General features: G+C 39.3%; 1 protein-coding gene and 1 pseudogene across 1 annotated transcript in view; one reads left to right on the plus strand and one right to left on the minus strand.

Annotated features, from left to right (window-relative positions):
- DIPK1A (divergent protein kinase domain 1A) overlaps positions 1–19,507 on the plus strand; it is a 118,419-nt gene that overhangs the window by 10,971 nt on the left and 87,941 nt on the right. The gene's annotated exons all lie outside the window — the stretch shown is intronic.
- On the minus strand, positions 11,481–13,067 carry LOC112824382 (F-actin-capping protein subunit alpha-2-like; annotated as a pseudogene).

A 19,507-nucleotide genomic window follows, 5' to 3' on the forward strand; every position in this document is an offset into this window, starting at 1 on the left:
GTTAAATTGTGTTAGGGGAGTGTCCTTATTTTTAGATGGTGTAAACTGAAATGTTTAGGGTAAAAAATACCATAGTGTTGATAATTTACTTATAAATAGTTCAGGAGGGCGCCTGGGTGGCTCAGTTGGTTAAGCGACTGCCTTCGGCTCAGGTCATGATCCTGGAGTCCCGGGATCGAGTCCCACATCGGGCTCCCTGCTCAGCAGGGAGTCTGCTTCTCCCTCTGACCCTCTTCCCTCTCGTGCTCTCTATCTCTCATTCTCTCTCTCTCTCAAATAAATAAATAAAATATTTAAAATAAATAAATAAATAGTTCAGGAAAATTATTTGTATATGCATATATAAAGAGCAGGGTGTCTTAACCTCAGCACTATTGACATTTTGGGCTGGATAATTCCTTGTTGTGTGGGGCTCTGTTTTGTAGGATGGTTAGCAGCATCCCTGGCCTCTACCCACTAGATACCAGTAACACCCCCCAATAGTGACAATCAAAATATCTCGAGACATTGCCATATGTTCTCTGGGAGGCAAAATTGTTCCTGTTTGAGGACCACTGATACAGAGAAGAAGAAAGCAGGAGAGGTAGAGATATTTATGTATGTTTAGAGAGAGAACGAGAAAGCAAGCAAATATAGGACAGTGTTAGCAATTGGTGAATGTAGGTATAGGGTATTTTTTATACTATTCTTTTGAATTCTCTACAGATTTAAAGATTTTCAAAATAAAAGGTTGGGGAAAATAAATTAGACTGGATTTCGTAACAACTGAGTATTACTGGAAGATGGTGTGAATTCTGGCCAAAGTTACATTAAGGGTCAAGAAAATGAGACTTGATAGAGCACATCTCAAGTCAGTAATTAAAGAAAGTGTGTTAGTTTTCCAGTGATCCTGGAACATATTACCACAAATTTAGCAGCTTAGACCAACACCCATTTGTAGCCTTATCTCACAGTTCTGCAGGTTAGAAGTCTGGGCACAGTTTGGCCTGGCTCGTTCTTTGCTCCAGGTTTCAAAGGTTGAAAATCAAGGTGTCACTAGGGTTGACTTTCTGGAGCTCTGGGGATGAATTGGCTTCTGGACTCTTTCAGGTTATTGTCAGAATTCAGTGCCAGGGCGCCTGGGTGGCTCAGTCGTTAGGAGTCTGCCTTCTGCTCAGGTCATGATCCCGGGGTCCTGGGATTGAGCCCCACATAGTTCCCTGCTCAGCGGGAAGCCTGCTTCTCCCTCCCCCACTCCCCCTGCTTGTGTTCCCTCTCTCACTGTGTCTCTCTCTGTCAAATAAATAAATAAAATCTTAAAAAAAAATGAATTCAGTTCCACACTGTTGTAGGACTGAGGTGTCCATTTCCTTGCTGGCTGTTGGCTGGGGTGGTTCTCAGCTTCTAGAGGCCACTTCCATTCTTTGGTTCATGGCTCCCTTTCTCCATCTTCAAAGCCTGCAAGAGTGGTAGAGTCCTCTGCATGCTTCAGCTTTCTCTGATTTCCTCTCTGCCCCATGCTCTGGCTCTTCTGCCTTTCTCTTCTGCTTTTAAGGGCTTGTATGATTACATTGGGTACACCCAGATAACCCAGAATATTTACTTTAAAGTCGCTTGATTAGTAACCTTAATTCCAGCTGCAAAGTCCCTTTATTGCAGTACCTAGATTAGTGTTTGATTCAATAACCAGGGGGTGGGAATCTTGGGAGACATCTTTAGAATTCTGCCTACCACAAAAAGAATACAACTGAATTCTGACAATTAAAAAAATAAATTATTTCCTAAAATATTTTATTTGTGTCTTTCTCATTACTATTAGGTTTAAAGATGGATGTTGTCAAAATAGATTTTATAAGAGAGTTGTGTTTTTTTTAAGTTTATTTTTTTTAGTAATCTCTACACCCAACGTGGGACTTGAACTCATGACGCCAAGGTCAAGAGTTGCATACTGCTCTGACTGAGCCAGCCAGGCACCCCAGGAGATTTGTATTTATCCCTCCAACAGTTACTATGGGAAGAATCATGGATATTTAATAAAGAAGAAAATGCAAATCGCTGCTGAACATCACATGCAAAAATATTTGCTTTTACAACATACTATTCTTAAAACTTTTGTACCCTTACACAAACAAAAGAGCACAAGAATTTCACTTTATGAACTCTAAGAAAACTTTCTTAAAATGTAACTTACTTCCCTTTATTACATAATTAATTAGAATTGTTCTTTATCCCCTTGTTTTGTTTCTAACGTGCCAGCTGACAACATTTTCAGGCACACCTGATCCAGTAGAAATAAATTTGTCCCCAGCGAAGGCAGAGCCTATTTATTACCCTTGTCTTGTCCTTTGTCCTGAGCATATACTCAGGTTGTGCAGTGTAGTACACATGTATTTACATGTATTCAAAAATATTCTGTAACCACTCTGAGATTCTGAGCTCTGGTAGCACACACTCCTGTCTCTCTTGCATTCCTGTTCTTTACTCTCACCACCACCACCACCACCACCTTATCACCGTCTTCATAATTGAGGCCTTTGCCACTCCCGTGCCTTCCAGTCTGCCAGCCCCCTCTGGCTTCCCTCCTTTCCCTACTGAGTCAGGATGCCATGACCTGTCATTTCAGCTGCTCTTCATTGGCTCGTTTACCAACTCCTTGTTGCCCTGAGCTTCTTTCATTCTTTCCTTGTACTCCTGCCCTTTCCTTTAGTCTCTTCAGTCCTTTGCTCGCCGCTTTCCCCAGGACTTCAGCCTTCTCCGGCTTCTCATTTTGTACAGTCTCTATGGGTAATTGCAGCTCTTCACATGGGTTTCACTACAACCCAAATATTAATGAGTCTCAGTGTTGTATCACCAGGCCAAACATCTCCCCCAGGACTTTAGATTTGCACTTCCGGCTGCTTATTTGATATCTACCTTTAGATGGCACTTCATATTTTTAAACATTTTTTATTTAAATTCAATTAATTAACCTACAATGTATTATTGGTTTCAGAGGTACAGGCCTGTGATTCATCAGTCTTATATATAATACCCAGTGCTCGTTACATCACATGCCTTCCTTAATGTCCATCACCCAGTTACTCCATCCCTCTGCCCCTCTCCCCTCCAGCAACCCTATTTGTTTCCTATGATTAAGAGTCTCTTATGGGGCACTGCATATTTAACATGTCCTAACCTAAATTCCACCCCCCTCGAAACTTGCTTCTTTCCCTGTTTCAGTTAGTGATACTCTCCAGTTACTCAAGAGCATTTCCCAGATGATTAATAATGATGAGTACCTTTTCCTGTACCCACTGGCCATCTGTCTCCTGCTGGTACCATGATTCTCTCCTGTCTCATTGGACCCACTATAATGGCCCCCAGAATGGCCTTCCTGCCTCATTTACCCCTTTTAGCTCCATCTTCCACATTGCTTCTAGAGTAATCTTCCCCCAAATGCACATCTGACCTAGTCTCCCTCCCTGCTAGTGAAATCCTTTAGTGGCTTTCCTACCGTCTTCAGGAGACGATGCAGAGTTCTGAGCATGGCCCTTCATTTCTGGTCCCTTCCTGTCCCGCTGTTTCATTCCTGCCACCACCGCCTCATGCACCGTTTGCCTTAGCAATCCTGAAAAACTTCCAGCTTACCAACACACCATGCTCATGTGTCAGCCTGTCTACCCTCCCCCACCTTTTCTCCTTTGCCCTAGAATGCCCTTCCCCCATTTCCCTGCATTCCTCTCTACCTGGTTTATTCTCAGTTTTCTACTTGTCCTTCAGGTGCCAACTCTAAGAGGAAGTGACCTTTTAGCAATCCCTCCCTAACACCCCACACACTATTATGTGCCACTTCTGTGCCCCAGACTGTGTGCATGATAGCCGGCACATACTCCTCTTGCTGCGCTTATGATACTGGTTTGTCATCACTGATTTTCATAGCTTTCTTCCGCCCCAGATTGTGATTTCCTTGAGAGCCAAGATGTCAGTTGCCCTTTTCTATCCCCTGTGCCTAGCCCAGAGCAGGTGTTCAGTAAATGTTTGTTGAATGAATGAATCAGCATAAACACTGGTAGAGACAGTTTTATGGGGCTGATTAGATTAATTTAAAAAATATTTTATTATATTTTAATGAAGTTATTATTTATTTTAGATTTTATTTGAGGGAGAGAGCAAGAGAAAGAAAGCATGAGTGGAGGTGGGGAGGAGGGGGGGTAGAGGAAGAGGAAGAAGCAGACTCCCCACTGAGGAGGGAGCCCGATGTGGGGCTTGATCCCAGGACCCCGTGATCATTACCTGAGCCCAAAGCACACGCTTAATGACTGAGCCACCCAGGTGCCTCTTATTTATTTATTTTAGAAAGAGCAAGCACTCATGAGAGGGGAGGTCAGAGGGAGAGGGAGAAAAGCAGACTCCCCACGGAACAAGGAGCCAGAGACCACAAGCCACACAGGGTTGATCTCACGACCCAAAGATCAAGACCTGAGCTGAAATCAAGAGTCCAGTGCTTAACTAACTGAGCCACCCACGTACCCCTAGATTAATTCTTTATACAAAAGAAAACATATACAACGAGTAAACTAATATAGCTGAGCTTATGATGCAAATGATGTCTCCCCTTCTACTTCTCTGTCTCCCCAGCTTTACTCCTGAAAGGTAGCCTCTTTGAACCTTCTGTCTTTTGGGGTTTCCTGGTGGCTATATCTCTGTGTCTAGAAACTGTACACATCCTAGGAGGTGCTTTGTTCTCATATACTTTTTTATATCTTAAAATGTTTATTTTTGTCAGAATAACTGGTGATTTTCTGTTTCTGGTTTATTACTATAACTGTTCCCTCTACATAAAAATTCATTCAAAATTATTCCGATACACCTTTAATGTCTATTTTATGTAAGTCACAATGTATATGTAATGGATTAGTATAGTCGTAAGTTTACATGGAACATAAATCAGTAAATATACAAATGTCAGGGATTTGGGCTCTAAGATATTTTCCTGAGAGGGTTGTACAATCAAAAAGATTTGGGGCCGCTCCTCCAAATAATAGACTTTTATCTGTTTTGTTTTGTTTTTTTAAAGATTTTATTTATTTATTTGATAGAGAGAGAACACAATTAGGGAGAAGGGGCAAAGGGAGAGGGAGAAGCAGGCTTCCCGCAGAGCAGGGAGCCTGATGCGGGGCTCGATCCCAGGATCCTGGGATCATGACTTGAGCCGAAGGCAGATGCTTAACCTACTGAGCCACCCAGGCGCCCCTTATCTGCTTTTTTGATTGATCAACTTTAGATATTATCTATTGACTTTCCACTTAAAAAATTAATGTTTAGCTTTCTAACACTACAGTCATCTCATTCTCTCTTCCAGTGTTTGATATAGTAGTTAATTTTCCTTCCTCTGCTGCCTAACTTAGTAACTTTAGATAAGGACAACTCTATTTCTCATCTCATCCACTTATGACAGTCTTTGTCAACTCCTCCATTTTTAAAAAGGGGCATTAGAACATGTGCTGCTTTTTCCATCTGTTTTTCTCACTTTCTGTCAGCGACACTTATTTTACATTGTCAAGTTTGATAACTTTTATATTTTGTCCTGTTACCAAGGACAACCAAGTCTCCATATAAGTTGAACCTAAAAGATGGAAACTATAAATAGTATCGTACTGTCATGACCTGTCAATTTTTCCAGAAAGGAAGGTTTCCCTTATGAACCTGAGACCCATTGACTGCAGCCTGAAGTTACTTTCTCCTTGTCAGGAAAGCAGGTAGAATTAACAGACAAGGACAAATGCCTCTTGTTATTAAGCAGATTACTGCAAGGATTTGTCCTTTTCCAGAAGCTAAATCATATTTCTGCCAGGAGGGAAGAGAACGTGATGTTTGCACATTCTCTATAAAAAGTTCCTTTTTGCTTAGAAATTATGCTTGCTTACTTTTTAATATTCCAATTAAAGAGTAAAAATTCAAAGCCTAGCCTTTGGGATCTGTAATGAAGTAACAAGACTTATAATTTGTGATTACCATCGGCCACAATTTCTTCCCTGAGCAGTCAATATACCTTGTTTTTCTGGATGGTTACCTGCTCAGCTCTAGGGAGCGGACATTTGTTCTGACATCTGCCCCCAAATCCAAGTGAACTGAGCTAGTTCTGGAGTGCTGGACCATTTGAATAATGAGAAAACGATCATCTTTAGGGAGAGTAGAACAGGTAGGAACGGGCCATCATTTGGTGCCACATTTATAGAAAATAAGAGTGAAACACTTTTGGCCAGTCTTTCTTTTAGGATCCTGAAATTTATGTCTTGAAGCCAAAGTATCAAAGTTAGTTCTGGCCTAAGATGAAGGGCATCTCTATTTATAGTATCCCCTAAAATATGATTCTATAAATATTTAGTGCAGAGCCAATTTGTGTGCTAGGGTTACATTTTCTTCTCTCTAGGACTGGGGTAATGAAGCCTGGACTCTCAAGATTCTGTGATTAGTAACAACTAGGTCCTCTTTTCTCATACTCCATTAATTCCTCATAATCGGGGTACATGTTGCTTCATATTTGAAATGTAGCTTTTTTGTGCTTTTGTCCCCCAGGGCATTTCTCAGTGCCTTTCTTTCTTCTTCTTCTTCCTCCTCCTCCCCTTCTTCTACTTCTTCGGGCAAAATATATCTTTCTCACGGCCTCAGTTCTTCTCTACTCTCAGTTGTATTTATTCTGTGGAATCCCCCTTTGTACCCAAATGCTTTTCTAGGCGACCGCACAGCTGTCTTCCATGGATTTCTGTCCACTCTTCTCCTGGGTCGGAATCACTGTTCTCAGGATCCCGTGTCTCCCACAGGATCCACTTCCACCATCCTGATTTATTCCATCATTTTACTGGAATATATCCTGAAATGAGTTCTTTAAAAGGATATGTGGGAAATAAACTTTGAGTCCTGTCTAAAACTGTCTACATTGTACCTTGCATTCGGAGCTGAAAATAATTTCCTTCAGAAAATGTGAAGACGTGGTTCCCTTGTCTTCTCACATCCTCTGTTGCTGACAAGAAGCCATTTGTCAGTCCTTTCTGGGTGACCTGTGTTTCCTGTTCAGGGTCTCCTTTTTATACTTGTTTTGGAATTCTATGAGGAAATGTATAGATGTGGATCTTATCAGTTAGTTGTATTGAGCACTCACTGAGCCCTTTCAGTCTTAAGACTTGGGTCTTTCTTCAGCTCTGGGTAATTCTACTATTTCTTAAATAGTTTTCCCCTCTTTTTTTCTGTTTTTGGATTGGCTCTTTATGTCTCTTATGGTCTCTCTATTATTTCCGTATTTTTATCCATATGCTCTCATTCTGTACTTCTCAATTTTGCTTTCCAGACCATCTGTTGATTTACTTTCCTTTTCTAATCAGCCTTTAAATTCTAAGAATTTTTAATTTAAAGAGTTCTTCCAAGTTCTTTGTTCCTTTTTTGTGGTTTCTTATTCCTATTTTATATGGGTGCAATACTCTCTTGAATCTTTTGATTATAGTAGTTTTCCTTAAATGTTGTCTTATGTCCCTTAATTATATTTGTTCTCCCCAGGGTTCTTTTTGCTATTATTTTTTCTATGTGTTTTTCTTAGTTGTTTCTCTTGCTGATTGTTTTCCCCATGTGCCTGGTAGTCCCTGGTTGTCTATTTGTATTTCACTTAATTAATTAATTTTTGTTAAGATTTTATTTATTTATTTGTCAGAGCACAAGCAGGCAGGCAGGCAGAGGCAGAGGCAGAGGGAGAAGCAGGCTCTCTGCTGAGCAGGGAGCCCAGTGCGGGGCTCGATCCCAGGACCCTGGGATCACGACCTGAGCCGAAGGCAAACGCTTAACCAACTGAGCCACCCAGGCGCCCCTGTCTATTCATATTTTAGAAAGAAGGACTGAGGAACTGGTGTGGATTTTCTATGCCATTTTAAAAAGTTGGTCTCTTTCCCCCCCGCTAGACCCATCACCTGTGTGGATGGCTGACTGAGCCCTCTGTGTAGAGCGAGAGGCCTTGGCTGGCCTGCTTGCTCTAGGCCTGTGCTCGGACTCTGCCTTTGTGCTAGAGGAGTGCTCTACTGCGGGTAGACTGTACTCCCACTAGATGCCTTGGCTTTCCCCAGGTCATTTGTTCTTTCAAGCTATTGGGCTTTTGGACCGACAGTTAATGCCAGGCTGCTTGTGATCTGTGTGGGGGTGGGGGAAGCAGATGGGGATGCCAACCAGTGCAGTTCCAAGTACAGACCTTCAATTATTCCCACTGTCTTCAGCCCCACTTTTCCCTTCTCTCCTCCCTTGTACCTGCTGGCCTGGAGCCCAGAGCCATCAGGTGTCCCTGGGCAGATTGGCTATCTAGATTCCTTCTAGCATTCCAACAAGCATTTTGGCTTCCAAGTACTCTTAGGTCGCCTTGTGACTGTGTCTTTCTCTGCCTGTCTCATCCATCACCACAATTCCATCTGCTTTTTGAATTCTAGAAATTTGTTGTATCCTTCATCCACTGGTGAACCCCTTAACTTCTCTTTCCTTTTGCTATCATAGGTTTATTGCCTCTTTTGTCTCCCTTATTTGAGTGTGATTTTATAAGCTTTGGGTAGTAAGCACACATCCTCAACCTACCATCTTGAACTAAAAGTCCTGATATGAATTTTAAACTATCTCTCTTATGAATATTTACCTAACCTGTTTATCTTCATGGCTGCAGTGTCTATTTGAGCATTGCATAATTTATAAATTATTTCAGTAAAGTAAGGCAAGAGAATGAGAGTAAATAACTTCAGAGGGATAAAGATCTAATGGCACAATTTTTCAGAAAGTCTTGTATAATAGCAACAGTTTATTTTGGAAAAAAAAGAGAGAAAACTGTTCAATTAAAGATTAGAGTCTTAAGGGCGCCTGGGTGGCTCAGTTGTTAAGCGGCTGCCTTCGGCTCAGGTCATGATCTCAGAGTCCTGGGATCGAGTCCCACATCCGGCTCCCTGCTCAGCGGGAAGCCTGCTTCTCCCTCTCCCACTCCCCCTGCTTGTGTTCCCTCTCTCACTGTCTCTGTCTCTGTCAAGTAAATAAATAAAATCTAAAAAAAAAAAAAAGATGAGTCTTAAAATTAGCATCAGTTTTGAAAAATAGCCTGATTTCTTTTTTTTTTTTTAAGATTTTATTTATTTGAGAGAGAGAGAATGAGAGATAGCACGAGAGGGAAGAGGGTCAGAGGGAGAAGCAGACTCCTTGCCGAGCAGGGAGCCCGATGTGGGACTCCATCCCAGGACTCCAGGATCATGACCTGAGCCGAAGGCAGTCGCTTAACCAACTGAGCCACCCAGGCGCCCTAGCCTGATTTCTATAGGCTGTTGTCAACAAGGCTATTACCTGCTCTCTATCAGGTAAGTGCTGAACTTGTAGCAGTGACTTGATAGATCTCTGCTCTCAGAATTCACGTGTTGCTTTGGGGAGTTTCAGGAGTTGTTTTGGCACTGATGGCTACGTAATAAGTGAATTTTAAAAATAAGCAACAAAAACATTGGGCAGCTATGTGCACAATGCAAATAAGAAAATAGGTGACCTGCTAATGAGTGTCAGGACATCTCTTTGGCCAGCTGGTTGGAGAACCTTGCTGTGGAAGGGATGGTTATCTGAGATCTGACTAAAGCGCAGGGGATAGCCTGGCAAAAACTGGGATCTTGGCATTACCATCAGACAGCATATCCTTTCCACTTTACTCAGTGCTTCCTACCCTTTGGTTTTGATCGTACTTCTGTCCTATAAAGATTTTTATATTAATGTAATGAATTGCTTAAACATTTCATAGCTTTTAAATAGCACTTGGATGAAATAAAAGACTCATGAGATAATTTATTCCCCTAGGACGGAGGAGGAATAAACAAGCCTTTTTATACTCTGATAGCAGAGTGGTTTGGTAAATATAAGGCCTTAATTATTATGCTTTAAGCAACAACTTAATTTGCTTCAGGCTAATTCTTAGCTTGTAAGTGGAGTTCGTCCTTTGACATATCGTGTTGCTATTTTTGTGCTTGTCATTTTGCTCTCGCAGTTTCTCTCATCAAAAAGCATTTACTGCTCACTTCCATGGAATCCCTGTGCTGGTGTTGATATGGTGGGCTACAGATGCACATTAACTTTTATCTTTAAATTGGGTATACTTTTCCAGGAGTATGGGGCATAGATGGTTTGAGGGAGCCAATTTGTAGATCTTTAAATTCCCCATGTACTTTTCCTAACATTGTTCTGCCTGAGAATGTGTTTATGATGGAGGTGCAGGGTCTGCTCTCCCCCTTCTTGTTCACTGTTGCCCTTGTCACACTATTAAGAAAGAAAGGCATACTGCTCTATCTCAGATCTCACAAAGGTCCCTGGATGTAAAAATACCAGGGCACCAAAGGGCAAAATTGAAAAGATTGGTGTCTGTGTGAAGATAGTGGATGACTAAGTGACACTATTTCACGTAATGATGGATAAAAGTTCCTTTTGCAATTCAAGTAGTTTCCATTTTTTTTGCTCTCACAAAACTGAGCGAAGAACCTAATTGATTTGTTTGCTGATTAACTAATATACTATTAAGTATATTTTTGATGGTATATTACTGTTATCTTTTTTTAAACATCATTCAAAAATTTTTGAAGAATTGAGAGATAATTGCTCTAACAAGATTTCCGTTCTCCTCTTCTCATTTAGGTGAAATGCATTTCTCACCATTTACCTTTATGAAAACTAAAAGTAGGGATAGAATTAGTGCCAAGCACTATTTCATCCTGACGATAAATAATAGTCACTGCATGGAAATGTGAACTAATTGAAGAAGAAAAACCTCACCCATCTCTTTTCTAATTTTTTAACTTTATTTTTTAATGAGTTCAGGATTATATATATTACAGTATGCCATGTTATAATACCTTTGTGACTCTATGATAAAAATAACTCAGGGACATATGTAACTGTCACAAGAAAAAAAGCTTTGAATGTATTTCTGAAATAAGTATTTTCATTTCATTGCAGAATCTCAAAACAGCATTAGATGTTGGCCTTGTTTTATTTTTTTTGTTTTGTTTTTAAAAAGTTTATTTAAACACTAAGCTAGCTAAAAACTCTTTTTGAAAGGTTGAAACACAATTGATATAGAAAGTGCTTTCCCTCTAATCTCAATTTAACATAAATGGAAGAGGTGACGGGGGAAAGGGTGGACAATTTCTTCAGCAGCGTACATGGCTAAATCTATCAACCACCTTAAACTGGAATGTCCATTATTGATCTCATTAAAAAGTATTGGGCAAATATCAAAAGTTACCCACTTCATAAACCAGAAGACAACAATTTTAGGGTTACAATAAGTAAAATATTTTTGAAACACTTCAAAAACTTTATCATTAAACTAGAGGAATCATCTCTTACTTGTAAAAAAGAGAGGTATAAGAGAAAATAAAAGACATTTAAGGTAAACTGATTTTTAATCCTCTTTGAACAAAAGAAATGAAAAATAACGTTTAATTAGCTAAGCTTTGTGCTCTAACCAAACTAATTAATAACGGTGATTTTAAATGGCAACAGCCCACCTGACTGGGTAGTTTGACAGTTTTGAATACTTTTGCAATGATTTTTCTTAAAATGAAGACACTAAATGATCTGGTCATACAATGTTCATCTTATGCATTCTGCATCTGTTTGCCAATCCTGTAGCTAAGGATCTTGTTCCAACCAATCTTAGTCGTGTAATTGGCAACTGTCAAGGTAAAACTTTGAAAGTAGTGTTTGACGCCATCTGATAATTCTCACTGGTAGCGGTCTGGTGTTCATTTTCTGCAGCTTCTACAATCTTTATCAATTTTTTTGCAGTTTGTACTTCATTGGATGCTGTTAGGGAATCTCGTATATCTTTATGACTCACTAACTGAACATTACTATCTTCCTAATAATGAACCTGAATTTTCACGATGCCAACCACTTCAGTGGTTGAAAAAGTGATTGGAAACTTCCACTCTGACCTCCAATGACCGTTCCAAAATTTTTTGCTTGGAACTGATGGCTTTCTATGCATACAATAATGGTTTTCTGTCCATCTTTTTTTTTTTTAAACCATATAACAATGCAGACCCCATTTGGATAATGTTCTTTTTTTTAATTTTAAAAAAATTAAAAAAAATTTTTTATTATTATGTTATGTTAATCACCATACATTACATCACTAGTTTTTGATGTAGTGTTCCATGATTCATTGTTTGCGTATAACACCCAGTGCTCCATACAGTACGTGCCCTCTTCATATTATTTTACTTTTTTAAAGATTTTATTTATTCATCAGAGACAGAGAGAGAGGCAGAGGGAGAAGCAGGCTCCTCACTGAGCAGGGAGCCCGATGTGGGACTCAATCCCAGGACCCTGGGACCATGACCTGAGCCGAAGGCAGCCGCTTAACCATCTGAGCCACCCAGGTGCCCACATGCCCTCTTTAATACCCATCACCAGGCTAACCCATCCCCCCAGCCCCTCCCCTCTAGCACCCTCAGTTTGTTTCTCAGAGTCCATAGTCTCTTATCGTTCGTTTCCCTCTCCGATTTCCCCCTCTTCATTCTTCCCTTCCTGCTATCTTCTTCTTCTTCTTTTTTTTTTTTTTAACATATAATGTATTATTTGTTTCAGAGGTACAGGTCTGTGATTCAACAGTCTTACACAATTCACAGCGCTCACCATAGCACATACCCTCCCCAATGTCTTTTATATATGCTCACAGAGCAGTGTCTACTGAAGTTCTCCATGTTTCAACTGCATTTTCTGCTTCATATGGTCTTGGATCAGTTGCTTCCTTTCTTAAGTGATCAAATTTGAAACAGAGTCTGTTTTGGGGATCCAAAAATTCTCCATTTCCCAAGTCACCATGTTCTGTTATCAATATCTGATCTTCATAACCTTCAATTTTACTGGAGTAAACTGGTCCAAGTTATACTGTACAAATGCATCAGTTGCTCCTTCCCTAAGAAGATTATCATTATTAAGCGGTAACCAAACATCATTAAACACCTCATTAAATTCTCCAGGAGGGGCATGAATAATGATTTTTGCTGCTCTCTATGCGTCCTCTCCTCATTAGACAACTGCTCCTCCAGATCTGCCATTTTCCTTCTGGCAGCAAACCGGGCGTTGGTGGCTTGGTGGTAGGAGCCACCTGACTTCCCCTCACCCATCTCTTTAATACGGTTTTATTATGTTTAAGAGTCTTTAAAATCAAAATTTGCAATATATTCATATTTTAATTGATTGGTTAGTAATAATTGTAAAGAAAATGCAAACCAGAAGAAAATAAAGAGAAATTTATAAAATAAACAGAAAATAAAGAGAAATTTAGTTTTAGTTTATAGACAGATTTTTTTCAGGAAAAATGTAACACTGTCCAAAGACTTTCAAACAGAAAATACATTACATTAGAAATAATTTGTGTTGGAGGAATCACCTTTCCTCAAGCCTCTGTCAAAGCTTACTGTATAGCTTCATTAATGAAGACAGTGCGGTACTGGTGGAGGGACAGACACAGATCACTGGAGTAGCATAGGGTTCCCAGGAATAGAGCCACATAAATATGCCTAATTAATTTTTGACAAAGAACCCAAAAGCAATTCAAAAGGAGGAGGAATAGCTTTTTAATGAGTGGTGCTGAAGCAATTAGACATCCATTGGCAAAAAAAAAGAACCTTTACCTAAATCTTGTATAAAAATGAACTCAAAATATATCATAGACATAAATGGAAAACATAAAACTATAAAACGTCTGGAAAAAAAGTGAAGAAAATATTCGGGGCCTACAACTAGGCAAAAAGTTCTTAGACTTGACACCAAAAACATGATCCATAAAAGGAAAAATTGATAAATTTTATCTCATCAAAATTAAGATCATCTACTCTGCAAATGACCTTGTTAAGAGGATACAAAGACAAGCTACGGATGGAGAAAAAAATGTTTGCCAGCCACATATCTGACAAAGAACTAGTATCTAGAATATATAAAGAACTCTCAAAACTATAAAAGACAATCCATCCAATTAGAAAATGGGAAAAAGACGTGCAGAGACATTTCACTGAAGAGGATATACAGGTGGCAAATAAGCACATGAAAAGATATTCAACCTCATTAGCCATTGAGGAAATGCAAATTAAAATTACAATGAGATATCACTGGAATAGCTAAAATAAAAAATACTGACAACACCAAATGTTTGCAAGGATGCAGAGAAGCTGAATCATTTATACATTGATTGTAGAAATATAAAATGATACAAGCACTCTGGAAAACAGTTTGGCAGTTTCTTAAAAAAACTAACCATGCAACTACTATATAACCTGGCAATTAAACCCTTGGGCCTTTATCCCAGAGAAATGAAAACTTACTGCTGTGGACTGAACTGTGCCCTCCCCCAAATTCACATGTTGAAGCCCTAATCCCCCCAATGTGTGGTATTTAGAGATGTGGCCTTTAGGAGATAATTAGAGTTAGATGAGGTCACAAGGCAGGGCCCTCATGATAGGATGATAGAATGATACATTTAAGGTGATGTAACAGCTTTATTTTAAAATACCGATATTTACAATATGTTAGAAGTTAGTCCTTTGCAACTACTTAAACTTATGGTGAAAAATTTTAGATGTCAATTTAAGAATGTGTGAGGGGATGTATGGTTTTCAAAATATTCTTGGGGTTCTGCAAATAAAACTTGATTTCAATAATATATTACCCCTATTGATGAAGGGACTACATTCCAAAATTATATTTTGGAAGAAATCAAAATCTGGGGCTCCTGGGTGGCACAGTTGGTTAAGTATCTGACTCTTGATTTCGGTTCAGATTGTGATCTCAGGGTCATGGGATGGAGCCCTGCGTTGGGCTCCAGGCTCAGTGTGGAGTCTGCTTGAGATTCTTTCTCCCTCTCCTTCTGCCCCTCCTACTCATGCTCTCTCTGTCTCTAAAATAAATAAATCTTAAAAAAAAAGTCAAAATCTTAGTTGCCAGAGGTAGTTGAAATAAATATTAAAGAACCTGGGAGCTGCCAGTTCAGGGTAGGATTAAAAAGGAAGAAGTGTTGTACTGTGTTTAGATGCTGTCATTGGCCTTTAATGCCTATTTTTTTAATAGTACAGGTGAGTTCAGTTGCTGTGTTCTAAACAGGCAAGAGAAAAAAGGAAAGGGAGGCAGCGGAGCGTTGTGTTTTTAGCAGACTATGTTCGGGAGGGCAGAGGGACAGGGATATTCATCATCCTAAAAGGACTACATCATCCTAAAAAGGACTAAAAAGACTACTACTATTAGATGATGCATGATTTCAGACGTCCCCTTTCCACCTCCCAAAAAGAAAATCTCTTTATGTTTGATGACATAAAGTCTTAAGTAGGGGGTTAAACTTTTCATTTCACCATTAGCTGACTTAATTAATATATACCAGTACTTTGGGCTTAGCTAATGTTATAGTGTAAATTAACTGCAGTCACTTGATATATATAAATTAGTCTGATCATTTCCTAGTTAATAGAGGAGTGGAATGTGAAGGAAAGGGATATCATGGAATAGAAGGGGGTGTTTGGGAAGATAGGGAAGCAGAGTTATGCTTTGAAAGCTGCAAATAGAAGCAGAAAGTGAGGTATTTTGGTCTTGCTAATGGATTGCTTAACATGATTTATGTATATTTTGGTTAATATTTAAAAATACAGCTGACTGCTTTATTAAGGAATTTATATCTCTGAGGATTAATTAACCTAAAATAGATCCCATTAAATCAGATTAATATAAAAGTGGCCCATAGCTAGATCTATCAAATAAATTTGAAAGTCATTATGTTGTGTAGACTTCCCTCCCCAAAGGTGATAGAAATTAACCATACAAAATGATAGTATTGGGTTATAAATATCTTATATAGCAAGTGTTTTTATTGAAGTGATTTTGAACTTAAAAGTGGAAAGAATTCTAATGTTACAAGATATTAAGATGAGTAATATGCCTTAGCATTTCAAGCCTGTGATTTGCCTTGTATCAAGCTCCTTTGTCTTTCTTAGCCTTATTTTTTTCATTTACTGGTGAGATGATAATGATGGTTGATAGGACAGTTCTTTCTTACCTCCCTAGTAACAGTATTTTCAGTAATAAAAGAGGAATGCTTTAGCTTCCTCATAAAATGTTATGATATCCAAAAATGAATAAACTTTTGAATGGCTTTTAAAAAGCATATTATGGCCATCTACGTTGTGTGCTTGCCTATTTTTTGAAGTCAGATTAGTAACATGGCCAATTTCTCCCTTCAGACTATTTCTCTTGGCATATGTTTATGACTACCTTGAAGAAATCAATGTATTTTTTCTTTTTTTTTTAAGATTTTATTTATTTATTTCAGAGAGAGAGAGAATAAGAGATAGAAAGCACGAGAGAGAAGAGGGTCAGAGGGAGAAGCAGACTCCCTGCTGAGCAGGGAGCCCGATGTGGGACTCCATCCTGGGACTCCAGGGTCATGACCTGAGCTGAAGGCAGTCGCTTAACCAGCTGAGCCACCCAGGCGCCCCCAATATATTTTTTCTTACTGAGAGCTGTTACTATATCCATTACATAAAGATTTCTCAAAATTGATAGACCAGTTGTTTTTAAATTCTGTCATATTGAATATAGAAAATGTCATGTTGTATGATGATAAATGCTTTAACAAACTACAAAGTTGCAGAAAATTTTTTTCATTTTCAATTTTAAAATGGCATATTTATGCTACCTAATGTGAAAAAGTTTCTTCTAATATTTTTGTAGAACTTCAAATAAGAAAACAGTTTACATTTTTACTTGAGTCAAGGGCCTGGACAGAATAACACAGTGGAGATATAGATCGATGCTATCTGCGTGTGCTAGAGAGGGCTGCACGGTCTTCCTGTATGTATAAACACTTTCAAGGGGCAAGTACTAAATGTATGTCTAGGGACATGAAGGGATGCCCTTCATCTAAGCGGGTGGGTATAGCTTAGATTCTCACACCAGGCCGCCTCCATAGGGAAGTGGTATGGATTACAGCACCATCGGGAGGCTGCTTCACCTAGTCTAGGTGTGGGGAGAGGTGAAAGTAAGGAGTAGCCCTCGTTCATGATTTAAGATTATGACTCTGTATGAGAAACTCTAATACTCATTAAGTATACAGTTCTATAATATTGGCAAGTATGTTTTTACCTCTATTATAAAGTATGGCATTTAAGGTTAAATAATCTTCATGTTGAATAGTTCAAAAATAAACTTTGAAATTCCTTATAAATGAAGAATGATGGAACCACCCTCAGGTCAAGGTGTGATTTTTAACCCTGAAATAGACCTTTGACACAAACTGACAGTTACTTTTTAAATTTAGGGTTTTCCAAAGAAGAATGAGGGAAAGTGCTCTGAGCAGAGAAGTATCTGATTGGAGATTAGAAGCTAAGTACAGATCAATAGTCCAGTCAATCATGTTTCTTTTGCCAACCTAAACTTTATTAAAGCTTTACTAGCATCCATATTAAATAATCAATACTTGTCAGCATAACTTTTGAAAATAATATTCTCTAGAGGAATACATTTGTATTGTATGTCTACTGGTGGCTTGCGTTTTCTATCTTAACACCCATTTTTCACTTAACAGCCCAGTCCCTCTATGAGTCTTTTTTTTTTTTTTTTTAAGATTTTATTTATTTACTTGAGAGAGAGAGTACAGGAGAGGGAGAAGCAGACTCCTACTGAGCAGGGAGCCCTACGCTGGACTCGATCCCAGGACCCCGAGATCATGATCTGAGCAAAAGGCAAATGCTCCACAGACAGAGCCACCTGGGCACCATCCCCTCTATGAGTCTTTATTTAAAAAGTGGGGGGGCGGTTGGGGGCAGAAGGTTAGGAGGATGTTCTGTTCATATATAGCCTTCTAAAGTGATTAAGCAAAAGCCAAAGAAGATTATCATCACCCCATGCTGTAAAGCCCCCAGGGATGACATAACAATGAGGCAGGGATAAAATGGTGGTTAAGGACGTCAGCTTGGGAGTCAGACACACCAGGATTTAGTTCCTGGCTCGACCACATTTGTGCTGTTTACTTTTAGACAACATACTCAGCCTACATTTCCTTAGCTGAAAATCATGAAGATGATAAAATTATTTCATGGAGTTAGAAGAATGAAATGGAAAAATGTATGTAGTGCACCTTGCTCTTATAGCTCATAAAAGAACAATGATAAGGGATAAGAAAATCGTTGTTTTTCTAACGCCTTTTTTTTATATAAGATTTTATTTATTTATTTGACAGAGAGAGAGAGCGCACACAAGCAGGGAGAGTGGCAGGCAGAGGCAGAGGGAGATGCAGACTCCCCACAGAGCAAGGGGAGCCCGATGCGGGACTTGATTCCAGGACCCCGGAATCATGACCCAAGCCGAAGGCAGTCGCTCAACCAACTGAGCCACCCAGGTGCCCTTTAACGCCTTTCTAAGAGAGCAAATTCCCTACCCTAGACTGTTACTAGATCTCTAATTCTGTGAAGCTGTGAATTTGCTAAAGGTTAATCTGCCATTGGGTTAAAATCAGTTTGGCTACTAAGCCTTACAGTTTATTTTGGCATTTATTCAGGAGGGACTGATTTTTTATGTGAAAGGTTAGAACCTTAACACAAATTAGCAAGAAAAAGTACTGCTTCTTAACTTTTTACTAAAGTTTAAATGAATACGGAAAAATGCATATTTGATCAAGAAATAGGACCTTGAGGGTGCCTGGGTGGCTCAGATGGTTGTCTGCCTTCCACTCAGATCATGATCTCCAGTCCTGGAATTGGGCTCCCAGCTCAGCAGGGAGTCTGCTTCTCCCTCTTCCTCTGCCTCTCCCCCTGCTTGTATTCTCTCTTTCTCTCAAATAAATAAATAAATCTTTTTTTAAAAGTTAAAAAAAAAAAAGAAATAGGACCTTGAGGGGTGCCTGGGTGGCTTAGTTGGTTAAGCATCTGACTCTTGATTCCAGCTCAGGTAATGATCTCAGGGTTGTGAGATTGAGCCTCCTGTCGGGCTCCGTGCTGGGCATGGAGCCTGCTTGAGATTCTCTCTCTCCCCCTCCCTCTGCTGCTCCCCCCTAAAAAAAAAAAAAAAAGAAATAGACCTTGTCAGCACTCTAGAAGCCCCCTGTATGTTGTCACCCCCACCCCCTGCAATGGTAACCACTATCCTGACTTCTCATGGAAGAGATTAGTTTTGTCTGTTACTGTTTTGGTTTATATATATGGACTCATGCCTTTTGGGTCTAACCTCTTTTGCTTAGCATTATATTTGTGAGACTCATTTTTATTGTCACATATAATTATACATATTCACTCTCATTGCTGTGTAGTATTTTATGTGTGAACATACTCCAACTTATTTATCCATTCTACTGTTAATGGATGTTTGGTTTGCGTCCGGTTTTTAGCTTTTACAAATACTGAAGCTGTGGACACTTTAGTACTTGTCTTTTGGTGAATATTTATAAGCATTTCTGTTGGAGTGGAATTGCTGGGTCATAGATTAGCCTACATTCAGTTTTAACAAATAATTAAAATCA

The sequence above is a fragment of the Callorhinus ursinus genome, unplaced genomic scaffold (genome assembly GCF_003265705.2).
Source record: "Callorhinus ursinus isolate GAN/ISIS: 27379988/994484 unplaced genomic scaffold, GSC_fseal_2.0 scaffold9, whole genome shotgun sequence".
Classification (NCBI taxonomy): domain Eukaryota; kingdom Metazoa; phylum Chordata; class Mammalia; order Carnivora; family Otariidae; genus Callorhinus; species Callorhinus ursinus.